We start from the raw sequence: 12,915 nt of genomic DNA on the forward strand, positions 1-12,915 counted from the left end.
TCCTGGCTGGGTGGGCTTCTCTGGGTGAGGTTGGTGCCTGGCTTCCCGCCTACAAAATACCGTGTGATGGTCTTTGGTCTCTGATGTGCTGGGCTTGGGATCACACCTGGTTGGCAGGAGTAAAGACAGAGCCTGTGTGCAGAGATGTATGTTTGTCTATGGTGAGGGGGGAGCGCTCCTAGAGTCTGTTGTCTGAAATTCAAGTCTTTCTTGGATTCCTACTGTGCAGCAGTGATTGGGCCCAGGAGGCTGCTGTGAAATATTTCCACCTATTCTCAGTATCCAATCTCTGTGTCTGTGTAGACAGCGGGAGATTTCTCAGCTCTCTGCCCACGACCTGTGTGACCGTGGGCAGATTACTCAAGGGTGCTGTGCCTCAGTTTCCTCATCCGTTAAATGGGGACAATAACAGACATTAGCTCTTCAAGTTCCAGGGAGGATTAAGCGACCAAAAGCATGTAACACACTGAACATAACGCCAGGCTTGTTGTTAGCAATCATAGCTGTTGTTTTCATTATTCAACCAGTAAATGAGCTGCAACCCCAAAAGGAAAATGAAGGGACCAAACTGTCTGCTGTGTCCTGGCCATTGTGGACACTCTGTTTAATCTCAGGAGGAGGGTGGCATGAACTCCCCTGTATAACTAAGGAAACTGAAACTCAGAGAGGCAGACAGACTTGTGCAAGTTCACCCAGCTGGTCAATAGTAGAGCTGGGCTTTGAACCCAGCTTCCCGGACCCTGTTTGTGCAGAACCCAGATCAGATGCCCCTTCCAGGAAGTCCTACCCTGCTTACCTGGGGGATGGGGAAGCTGGCCATCTTGCAGGTATTTCTGGTTCTCCTGTGAGCAATGGCCCTTCTCATTTTGGAGACAGCTAGCTCAACATTTCTCCTGTGAGCAATGGCCCGTGAGCAACGGCCCTTCTCATTTGGAGACAGCTAGCTCAACATTTCTCCAATGTTACAGGCTCCAATTATTTCCAATAATTTGGAGCCTGTTAAAAAAAAAAAAAAGGTGGTACCTTGTTAGAGTGTCAGGAAAATTCCACAGCACGGAGCGCAGTGGCAGGTAGTCCGCCCTGGGATTTATGGCCCTGTGCCTGGGCAGGGGAGCCTGGAGGCTAAGGTTACCGGGAGTCAGCATCATATTTATAGCAGGAACTCGCCTGCACTGAGAACTGCCAGCCTGTAACCATGTCCAGTGAAGGTGCTTCCCTTACGGTCGCCTGGATTCCAGACCCGGCTCGGCCCCTTAGCAAGGTGGCGGGCTGGACAGGTCACTTCCTCACTGAGGCTCGGCGTCCTCATCTGTAAAGTGGGGCCTTGCCACGTCCCTCACTGGCCCTGAGACTTACACAGTGTCTGTAAGTGCTGGCCCATGCCTGGGTAGAGGGGCTCCTTATATCCTGGGTCTGTTGACTGTCTTTTCCTGCCTTTGACCTTGTGGTGACTTTGACCTCTTGGCAGAACTCCACAGGAAGAGAATCCAACCTCCGTGCTGTCCGTTCCTCCCATGTTTGGGAAAGTTTCCAGCAAAGCAATTTTATGATTCCAAGCACCAAGGGGTAGGCCGTTGTAGTCTCAGAAGAGCACCCGAATGCAGGTCCATCAGAGCCTGCGGTTTGAACCCCTGCTCTGCCATTCCCTGGCTCGGTGGTCTTAGGCAAGTCACTTAACCTCTCTGGGGCTCAGTGACAGGTGGACACTTGCCCTTTCCTGGGGCTGTGGTGAGGATGGACACCCCTGAGCTGAGTAAGGGCTCAGCCAGCAGAGTGACCTCCTCCCTCCTCCTGCAAAACCTCCTTCTACAAACACCACTGCCCACTCCATCCCCCCGACCCCGGGGACTGCAGTCACATTGTTTGTACAGTTGGAAGTGGTTTTTCTGGGGAGAGGGAGGCTGGTGGCTGACATCGGGGTGGTCCACCCCTTTCTCACTCAACTCCTGGCATCGCAGAGCCAGAGCCAGCCTGCCCTAGCCTGCTGCCCCCGGACGTCACAGTGGGCCCCCCGCCAGGCTGCAGAACAGCGTCCACCTCCCTCCGAGGTGTGGTCTGGGCTCTGCTCTTGTTTACGGCTACCGACCGACCTCTGGGCCTGGGTCTGGGTGAGCATCTCTGTGAGGAGATAAAAGCAAAACGCTTTAATTATTATTTATTTAATAATTATTAATTATTTAGGCCCCACTCTTGGAGAGGAAGCGTCTTCCCCCAGGAGAGGCAGGCTTGGCCCCTGGGCCTCAGCATCTCTCTACGTGGCTCCCCTCCTGGCGGTGAAGGCTGTCCCCGACCCCAGACAGCAACTGGGTTCCATTGTCACCTCTTGGCTGGGAGCCAGGGAAGCCTCGAGCTGGGGAGGTGCCTGGATTCACTTCCATGTGGGGGGGGTGAAAGGTCAGGAGAGAGACACTGGGGGCCAGGAGGCCTGGGAGGAGCCTGGTGAAATGGTCCTGAGCAGAGAGGGTGAGGCCCACTGGGGATGGGGGGAGAACGGGAGGATGGGGCCGCTGCTGGGGCGGGGGAGGGGGCGGGGCCGGCCGAGGCCCGATGCTGCCTCCCCGCCAGGACGGTCTAGAGGACAGACGGCTCATCCGTCAGGGACTCGGGGTCCAGCGGGGTGACCTGGCAGAGCCCCAGGGGTCGGTCCGCACAGCACGTTGGAGTCGATGGAGAGTGACTTCCAGGGTCAGGCAGACCTGTCGCCCCCGGACACAGGCAGGTCCTTCTCCCCTCTGAACCTCGGCCGGCTCATCTGTAAGTGCGGGTGACACCAAGGCCTTGGGGGTGTCATGGGGGTTAGATGAGATGTCGCCTTCAGACTCCCGTGAACCGCGGGCCGGGAGAGGTATGGGTGGCAGCCGGTGGTCCTCAGGAATGAACCTTAAGACTGTGGCCATAGGTGGTCCAGGTACCTGTGCTAGTGACGGCAGGCAGGGCTTAAGCTGAGGAGCATCAGACCTGGCGCAGGAGGCTGGGGTCAGGGGCGGCTCGGGACCCTCCAGACTGCGCCCCGTTTCCGCCCCTCTTGGTTCCCACGCGTCACAGTTCACGCCACACTCCGAGTCCACACTCCCTACCCGTGGATCCCCAGGTTATGGAGGGGGAAACTGAGGCCCAAGAGAAAGAGAGATTGGCTCAGGGTCAGCGGCTAGAGAGCGATGAGCCGGGACTTGACTCCCTAACACAGGCCCCTCGGCACCTGTGCGCGGGCTTCACCCCTTCACTCTTCCCGCTCAAAGCCGGCCCGTCATCCAGGCTGGTGGGGCCCTACCTCCCCCAGGGGCCCTGCATTCCTGGAGGGCGCCCCCTCACCCCACCATCTGCCCCTCTTGCTCAGAAACAGCTTGACTGGTGCCAACCTGGACACCCCTGTACTGCTCACAGGATACTGGTTGTTGGGAGATGTGTTGGAGGTCCGTTGCTGTGTGACCCAGAACAAGCCTCCTGCCCTTTCTGGTCCCAGAGGGTGTTTTTTGTTTTTTGGGGTTTTTTTTTGCCGTACGCGGGCCTCTCACTGTTGTGGCCTCTCCCGTTGCGGAGCACAGGCTCCGGACGCGCAGGCTCAGCGGCCATGGCTCACGGGCCCAGCTGCTCCGCGGCATGTGGGATCTTCCCGGACCGGGGCACGAACCCATGTCCCCTGCATCGGCAGGTGGACTCTCAACCACTGCGCCACCAGGGAAGCCCCCAGAGGGGGTTTTTTAATTTGCATCCACCCCGGTAGACTCCTACAGGTGAGCACACAGCTCTGCACATGTGTCCTGTGTTCAGACATCAGGCAGGGCTCAGGGACCCCGGCTCTACCCGTGAACCTCTGAGTAGCAAATGAAGAAATCTACGCGGCTCCAGTCCCAGCTCCTGTGTCTGAAGCACCCTAGGGGGCTTTTACACTTAGGACAAGAAATACAGCTTAGAAGCTGTTAGGAATTCAACCAGGAAATAAAAGTTACCCTCTTCTGTTTTTTGTTTTGTTTTTTGTTTTTTTTGCCCGAGCCGCACAGCATGCTGGATCTTAGTTCCCCAACCAGGGATGGAACCCATGACGCCTGCAGTGGAAGTGCTGAGACCTAACCACTGGACCGCCAGGGAATTTCCCACCCCCCCACCCCCACTTCTGTTCTTTTAAAGTATTGGGTCCATTCTAACTGACCTTTCTTGAGATAGCGGGATACATTTTAAATATTTTAAATTATATTTTTAAAATGACACAAAGTTGTGGGTGTCTGCAACCATTTATCAGCTTTTTTCTTGAAACTATGCAGGCAAAATAAAATACAGGAACTGGTGGCTGAGATGGGCCAAAGGCATCTGCTATCATCCATATTTACTGACTTCCAGTTTTTGCATTGATCAGAACAGCCCCTTTTGGTTTGTACTATTACTTGGGACAGGCTCGGTATACTGTGAAAAAAACAAATCTCAGTGGCTTAAAGCAACAAAGGTGTATTCCTCGCTCATGCAAAGTCTGTTGCAGGTCTGGGTAACTCTCCAGGGCAGGTCGCCTACATGGTGACTCAGGGGGTGTGATGCCTCCATAGGGACCCAGCTCCCCTTCTCATGAGGCAGGTGACGGAAGGGGCTGAGACATCACACCGGCAATTAAATGCTTCTGCCCAGAAGTGATCAATATCATCACTGCCAGCATTTCATCAGCCAAAACAAGTCCTATAGCCACACCTAATGGCATGAGGGCGGGGTACAGGTTCCCATTAGGGAACAGATTAGTAATGTCTGCCCCCCCCTTAACTTTTTTTCCCAATTGACTCTTTAAAAAGTAATCCGTTTAAATTATGAAATGTTTGGAGCATATTGTATGTGTCAGCAAGCCTCTGAAATGTAAATCATGAGTCCTTCTGATATGCAAATCCCAAAACCAGGGGCAAGATTTTTCAAAACGTGTTCTCTCCCACAGATTTGAACCTGAGTTGAAAAGCCCAAAAATTAATTTCTGAAAGGTGTGGTCACAGCACCAGCGAGGAAAACATAAGCAAGAGAAAAGTTTGCTGCTTATTGCCAAAAAGCTCTCTTGATTTATTATTTGCTAAGGCACAAAGGAGGGAGCTGGGAGGAATAGTTCATGAGCCAGTTTAATCACTGAGATCAACAGATTAAAAAAATAGGACGTGAGTTTAGAAGGAAATGGTTATGCAAATATATTGGAAAATAAAAACCGTGAGTCTGTACCTCATTCTTCTCATACAGACACTGTTTCCTCGATGGTACAACATCACCAAATAAATGCTGCAGCATCAGTTTTGTTACAGGCTTTCCTACCTGACTTTTAATAGTATATAACTAAACGAATTTGAATAAAAATGCACAGCGTAACAGAGGGCTGTGGCAATGGATGACACACGTTGTTTTGTATAACGAGATCAGACCTGGTTTAAAAATAATGTTTGCGGAGACTGGAGGTGGTCTCCGAGCCCTGCCCCAAGAGTTGATGATGTCACCCAAATTGCAAGACTTAAAACTGGAATTTGGGGATGTTGGGCTCCGTGTCAGGGCACAAACGTTCCTGCAGTTCTGGGCCCCGTATTTCCACCTCTAAGCCAAACCGTTTAAAGAACTCTCTACCAGCTTTAAACACATTTCTAGGAATCCGGCCTCATTTATTTCGGGTGGAAAAACAGGTCAAAGCACTGGTGCAGTTGCCAAAAACACCCCTCCTGCCACTTCTCGCTGGAGGGATGAGCTGGCGGTCTGAGTGGACACCCTGATTCAGTGTGTTTGTCGTAAGCACGTCCTCCGTGCACATGTCCTGCTGGGCCCTGCAGTGTGAGGGGAGAGCTGGGTCTCCTCCTGCAGACTTGCCTTCACCAACCCACGTCAGTTTCCTCCTCTACAGGGTTAACGGACTTAAGTCACGAGAGCACTAAATGAGACTGTATACAGTAGGCGCTAAGTAAATGCTGTCTCCCCTTTTCCTAGGTCCTTTTGCATACCTAATTCAGCATGACTCTCGTTATACTGTAACCCTATGTGGTAAACACTGTTTTTCCATTTTACAGATGAGCAAACTGAGGTTTAGAGACATTGAGTGACTTACCCCAGAGCACACAGTGGGGGAGGTGGGACCAGAATGCAGGTGTGCTGGCCCCAACCTGGGTCTCCTCTTTTGCACCAAGCAGCCTTGCAGCCTGAGGAGGGCTGGGAGAGCTTCAGTCCTTCCCAAAGAAGGCCAGTGGATCAGGGAGCAGGCTTGGGAGAGGGCTCTTATGAGAGCCAAGACAGCAGATGAGATTCGCTCCGAATTCCTTTGGAAGGCAGGGGTATGCCAGCGGGAGCACCAGGGTTGAAACCTGGACACCTGGCCCTGAGCTTAGTCCTGACATGAAAGTACTGTGACCTCCAGCAAGTCCTTTACCCTTTCTGAAGAGGTTTCCATCAGAATCTGGACTCAGGAATGTTACATAAGATAATCAGTTCTCTTTCCTGTAGCAGAATCTTAGGACTCCGGAGGGGCCTCCGAAGGCCCAGCATCTCTCTGGAGCAGTTCTCTGCTTGCTCGGTGACTGTCAGCCAAGCGCTGGCTCCCGGCTCTGCCCCAGGACCACAGTGGGCTCAGCCACACCTGTGACAGTGGGGCCCCTCCACGCAGCCCGGGGCTACAGTCCATCCCTGAACTGCTGCTGGTGGGTGCTCCTGGCACCTTCATACCCAGGAAGTGTGGCTGAGGCTGGAACACAGCCTGGGCTGTGGCTCCACCCGTTGGACAGGCCCCACCCCAGGCCTCCCCAGTTCTTCCCAGAGAGAGAAGCACCAACGGCCACGAGCTCCGGTTCACTGAGCGTCAGCTGTGTGGCCTGCTCTGGGCAGCTCCCTCCCAACTGCGTTTGCTACCCCGTGCCATCACAGCTCTGTGAGGGACACTGTCCCCACCTCATAGGCCTGGACACTTGTGGGTGATGAATTACCACTGAGTTCCAGCCGGGAACTTGGAAGCCCCCCCACAGCACGTACTCCTTCCTGACATCTGGGGGCGTGACCAGGAGGAAATCCAGCCCTCAGCGCTGTCAGAGGTGGACATGGGGGGGCCCTGCAAAAACCCCATCCCTCAGCCCCCATGGAATGCCTTCCCTTTTCTTTCCATCTTGAAACTTGTTGAGAGAGGAAGAGCCTCAGCCATGACCCCAACCCAGGAGGCAAGGTGCTATAAATGAATTGGTGTCACCAGGACTGGCAGCTGTGCCATCGTGAGACCATCCAATTCCTGGGAGGATCCCCACTCCAATCAGCATCCACACAGGCGCATCTGGCAGGAGGACAGGCCACAGCTGGGATCTCCCTGGTCCTGTGGGGTCTGGGGGGTGGCCTTAACTCAGAGCATGTGGGGGTCCCAGGCTCCCAAGCCTGCCCTGAAGCTGTGGGATCAGCTGCGGGGTCAGCTGGTCAGGGAAGTTGTGCTCAGGCCCCTCTGAGTCCCACAGGGCGGCAGGAGGGTATAGCCAGTGACCTTCAGGGCTGCAGGCTCTGTGGAGAGTCCTGGGCCATCACTTTTTTAATTTTTTGGTAACTGCCTTATTGAGATGTAATTTACATACTATACAACTTACCCATTGAAAGTGAGTTATGCAACCATCACCAAAATCAATTTTAGAACAATTTCAACACCCCCCCCCCCCCGCAAAGAAACCCCTAACCCATTAGCAGTCAACCCCCAGCCCCTGGCAACCAGTACTCTACTTTCTAGTTCTGTAGGTTTGCCTATTCTGGACATTTCATGTAAATGGAATCATACAATACATTGCCTTTTGTGATCAGCTACTTTCACTTAGCATAACATTTTTAGGTTCATTCATGTTTGGTATGTATCAGTGCTTCGTTCCTTCTGTGGACAAATAGTATTCCATTGTACGGATCTAGATCACATTTTATTTATCCATTCATCAAGTGATGAACATTTAGCTTGCGTCTACTTTTTGGCTATTATGAGTAATGCCACTGTGAACGCTAGTGCACAAGTTTCTGTGTGAACATAGGTTTTCATCTCTCTAGGGTTGTTATACACGTAGGAGTGGAATTTCTGGATCCATGTTTACCTTTTTGAAAAGCAGTCGGACTGTTTTCCACAGAGGTTGCACCACTTTATATTCCCACCAGCAGTACGTGAGGGTCTTGATTTCCCTGCATCCTCACCAGCACTTGTTGTGATCTTTTTGATTAGAGCCATCCCAGTGGGTGTGAAGTGGTGTCTCATTGTGGTTTTTATTTGCTTTCCTCTAGTGACTAACGGTGTTGAGCATCTTTTCATGTGCTTGTTGGCCATCACCTCTCGGCTCTGAGAACTTATGCCTCAGTTTCCTCATCTGTAAAATGGGGATAATGACAGCAGCACCTGCCTCACAGGCTGTGGTGAGGATTCAGTGAGATAATTCTAGGGTCCTGGTGCAGAGAGGCTGCCAGCAAACATTTGCTGCTTGAAGCTGCAGGCTGGGGTCAGAGCCTCTCCTCTGAGGGCTGGTGTGAAGGAGGAACAGGGAGAAAGCTGGAAATCTGGAGCCTTCTGCAAGTTCCAAAGAAAGGGACAAACATCATCAGAAAAGGTGCTGACTGGCAGTGGCCCAGCCCTGGCTGACTTCTTCCCCAGCTTTGAAGCTCTGCTCAGCTGGGCAGTCCAAGTGACTGGGCTGTGTCTATGCAGCCTGGTGAAATGCAGATGAGGCAGGTGTCCAGACCACATGCGCAGTGAAGACAAGCCCGGCCTGTCATCTGGGTTTCTGGGGAGGGGCACCTGTGGGTTTTCCTATCATGAGTTATTTGGCCTCCTCCCCGTGGCTGCTCCCATGGGGGTTGACATTGCCCTTCCAGGATCTGTACCCTTGCGTCTGTCAAAAGAGAGCTCTGGAACTAGGCCAGGAGCATCCTCCCATGAGGTTGGGTGAGAGCCTGGGACCTGGCGGAGGTGCCAATGGTCAGGCCGATTGTGTAGCAGAAACCTGAGCCAGGAGCCAGGCGGGAGGTGAGGGAACACAGTCAGCTCATCACGGCTGGAAAACAAATCCACTGCTGGACGGCAAGCTCATTAGGCTGCCCCGGAGGGAACAATTATGTTCTATTCTGGAGCCCCCCCTGAGGGCCCTGGAATGCTCAATTGAGTCTCTAACCTGGGAAGGGCGGGTCATATCCTAAGGGGGCTCCAGGCCCTGGGGCTGGGTGTGGAGGCTGCAGCCTACAGGAGTCCCAGGTTCTTTCCTCATCCTGCCACTCTGTCCACAGTCACGCGGGACACAGGTGGGAAGCAGGGACCGGGAATCAGACAGGCTGGCCCTGGCATGCCAGCTCTGCACCTGGTGCTGTGTGGTCTTTGCAAGTCATATAATCTCCCTGGGCCTTTGTCTCCTCATGTGCAAAACAAGGCTGATGATACCTTACAGGATGGCTGCTAAGTGTGAATGAAATAGCACACGCGGTCAAGGGCAGAAGTGGCAGGGGGATTCTATTAGAACAGAGCTTCTATCCTATGCACGTGGCTTATCAGGAGAGGCTTTTAGGAGAGGAGGGAGGGAAAAAGGGTAGGGTTTCAGGTGACGTCTAGCCATTTTTTTTTTAAATAATAGTTTAATAAAATAAATAGTGGTTTAATAAAACTGTCAACTCCATGGGAAGACTTCAGAGAGAAACACGTCTAGCTTTCTTTTGTTCATTGTCGGTACACTCCAGTGCGGGCAGGGACCACGCCTTCCTCGTCTGCGGCTGATCAGTAAATGTTTGTTGAATGATTAATGACCAAATGTTGCTGCTGCCTCTGCTTCTGTGCCGGGTGACCCAGGACCTTGCAGTAGCTTGGCCCTGTGTGCGGAAGCTCTGCGGTACAGACTGCATCATGGAGGCTGAGACAAGAAGGCCCAGCTTTTGCACCCCAGCCCCAGTGAGTCAGGGGGCTTCAAGCCTGAGGGTCCCGTTTTCTTCTCCCCTCCTCCCCAACTGCCCCTCTGCTCCTGCACGGTTTGGCTGAGGCGCGATATTAATTCCCCGTGGGGTCAGCAGGGCTCGGCTCCCACTGGACGAGACTCTGTCCCCGGCCTCTCCCAGGTTCTGGTGGTTCTGGGCATCCTGGACTTGTGGCCACATCACTCCCATCTCCGGCTCCAAGTCCACACTGCCCTGTCCTCCTCCGTGCATCAAATCTCTGTCTGCTTCCCTCTTATAAGTATGCTTGTGGTGGCATTTAGGCCCACCTGGATAATCCAGGATAATCTCCCCATCTTGACATCCTTAATTTTTTTTTTTTTTTTTTGCAGTACGCGGGCCTCTCACTGCTGTGGCCCCTCCCGCTGCGGAGCACAGGCTCCGGACACACAAGCTCAGTGGCCATGGCTCACGGGCCCAGCCGCTCCACGGCATGTGGGATCTTCCCGGACCGGGGCACGAACCCGTGTCCCCTGCATCGGCAGGCGCACTCTCAACCACTGCGCCACCAGGGAAGCCCCTTGACATCCTTAGTTTAACCACACCTGTAAAGACACTTTTTCCACATATGGTAACATTCAAAGAGTCCAGGGATTAGGGCCTGATAGCTTTGGGGACCACCCTTCAGCCCACTGCAGGCACAAGTACAGGATTCTTCAGAGAAGCTTATAGTTTCCCGGGGCTCTTGCTGGGGACCAAAGGAAATGGCCCAAGGGTCTCAGATGTCCCCAGGTGGCTTTGCCCCAAGGGAGAGGCAGCGAGCACCCACCTTACCTGTGGCCCCTGCCCTCCTCCCTCCCTCCTGGGCCCCTCCTCTCCCTGCCCCACCCTCTCTGTGCTCTTTAGGCTTTTCTCTTGCTGTGGAAAGGGAAGTTTGGGGGCTTAGAGACCCTTTTAATCTTTCTATGAAAGATCCAAGTCTATTATCTCCAGAAGGACTCAATCTGGGCTGAGCATCCCAGTAAGCCATGGCCTTGGTGCAGGCTGTGACCTCCGCCCCCCAAGGAATGGCCACGGAGAGTCCCACAGCAGCTGGGGGTGGCCAGGGGAGGAGTCACCCTGCTCAGACACTGGTGCTGGGCTCAGAGAACATGCTAGACAGGAATTAGTTCCCACGCCTTTCATCTTCCAGGTCTCAGTTTCCCTGCCTGTGAAATGAACCGGTCTGGAGCCAGTGCCTCTAAAGATCTTTCAGTGAAGCACCAGGATCTATGAAGGAGACTCTTAAAAGAAAATAAAAAGAAACTATGCAAGCCATTGTTCACTTAGCTGCCAATCATGCCCTGAGCACCTGTTGTCGGTCGGGCCACCGCAGGGTCCTGGGGACACGGAGGGCTCTCTGTCACAGCTGGGAAGGGAGACAACTGAGAAGAAGGACAATGAGAGCTCAGTAACCCATGTGCTGTGACTCGAGTTATGAGGGATAGACAGGGAAGGCTTCCTGGAGGAGGTGACCCTGCGTTGGGTCTTGAGGGACAATTGGGAGGTGACGAGGGAGGGGAGAGTCTTCCAGATCAGAGGGCAGCACGACTGGCTCAGAGGCACACGAAAGCACAGCCATCCAGGGCCCAGGAGGAGCTGAGCCTCCAGGGTGCTGGAGACAGCCTCACACACGGGTCTTCCTATTACAAAGCGAGTCCTTGAAGCAAGGCCTGCTGCATGGAAGGTCCTGGGTGACCTGGCACAGAAGCAGAGGCAGCAGCGGCATTTGGTCAATCAGACAATCAGCAAACATTTGTTGATCAGCTGTAAAGAGTGTGTGGTCCCTGCCCTCACAGGGTTGACACTTCAGTGTACAGACAATGAACAAAATAAATAGCCAAAGGATGTACAATGGTGATGAGGGTGAAAAGGGTGGAGGGCAGTGAATCAGGGAAGAGAGAGAGCAGTGCTTTGGAGAGAGCCCGGGAAGGTCTTTCTAAGAGGGTGACAGTTGAACGGTGAGCCCTGGGAATAGCTGAGGGAAGGGAATTCCCAGCAGAAGAAACAGCAGGGGCAAAGGCCCTGAGGTGGAGGTGCCCGATCTTTTCAAAGAACACCAGTGAGGTCAGTTCGGGCAGAGTGAATAGGGGTGTGGGGAGAGGTGAGCCCGGAGAGGAGGGGGCAGGCGGGTTGTGAAGGACCTGTTTGCAGTCCAAGAGGGGCCGTTGGCTTAGCCCCTCTGTGAGGGGGGAGCTGTGGAAGGGTTCAGAGCAGAGGAGTGGAGAGGCCTCCCTGGAGTTTTACAAGCAGCAGCAGGAAGGAAGTGGAGATGCTAAGGTCCAGGGATTCTGAGCATCAGAAGATAAGAGGTGTCAAAGCCAGGGCCTTTTGCCAGCCCAGGCTGGAGTTGTTAATCACCGCGTCCCAGATGGAGCTGCTCCAGAGGCCCTCCTGATGGACCCGGCAAGCGACTGGTGTGTAAAATGCAGCCGGCTCTCAGTGCAAACGTGCTGGGAGCTCCAAGCCCTCTGCCTGGAGACAGTGCAGCCAGCACAGCCCCCAGGAGAGGCGTTTTTTATTCCAAGTCCTTGTCCCTGGACTCCGCCACGACACACACACATGGGTAGGCACTCACTGTAACTCCTGTGAGTGACACAGGGGCTGCCAGATAGAACGCACATGTCTGCTTCAGTGTGAATTTCAGATCAACAGCAGGTAATTTTTTTTTTTTTTTTTGCGGTACGCGGGCCTCTCACTGTTGCGGGCTCTCCCGTTGTGGAACGCAGGCTCCGGATGCGCAGGCCCAGCGGCCATGGCTCACGGGCCCAGCCGCTCTGCGGCATGTGGGATCCTCCCGGACCGGGGCACGAACCCGTGTCCCCTGCATCAGCAGGCGAACTCTCAATCACTGCGCCACCAGGGAAGCCCAACAACAGGTAATTTTTTAAGTGCAAGTAAAACCCCCAAATTTCTCCTTATTGGCAACCAGAGCATCCCCCCAAGAATATCTCCCGTGATGACAGTTCTGCACCTTCCAGGCTCACAGGACTGAGGACCTGGCTGGTCTGGACCTTCACCCCC

Source organism: Hyperoodon ampullatus (assembly GCF_949752795.1).
Source record: "Hyperoodon ampullatus genome assembly, chromosome: 3".
NCBI classification, from domain to species: domain Eukaryota; kingdom Metazoa; phylum Chordata; class Mammalia; order Artiodactyla; family Ziphiidae; genus Hyperoodon; species Hyperoodon ampullatus.